Below are 208 nucleotides of genomic sequence, written 5' to 3'. Positions count from 1 at the left end.
GGTCAGACTAGATGATTTGTCTAGGTCCCTTCCCACTCATTGATTCTATGATTCCTAGCATCTGGCTTGCTCCCAGCACTGTCTGCTGCAGACATGCACAAGCATGTGGTTTTACCCTCAGCTTCCAACCCATCCTCAGTCTCCTAATTAGCTCTACACGGGGATGCTGGCCATCTGGAAATTTTCCCATTTCAACCCCCTCCCCCAC

This window comes from Gavialis gangeticus, unplaced genomic scaffold (assembly GCF_001723915.1).
Source record: "Gavialis gangeticus isolate Ggan-Ray unplaced genomic scaffold, GavGan_comp1, whole genome shotgun sequence".
Taxonomy (NCBI): domain Eukaryota; kingdom Metazoa; phylum Chordata; order Crocodylia; family Gavialidae; genus Gavialis; species Gavialis gangeticus.
This window is presented reverse-complemented; position numbering follows the sequence as displayed.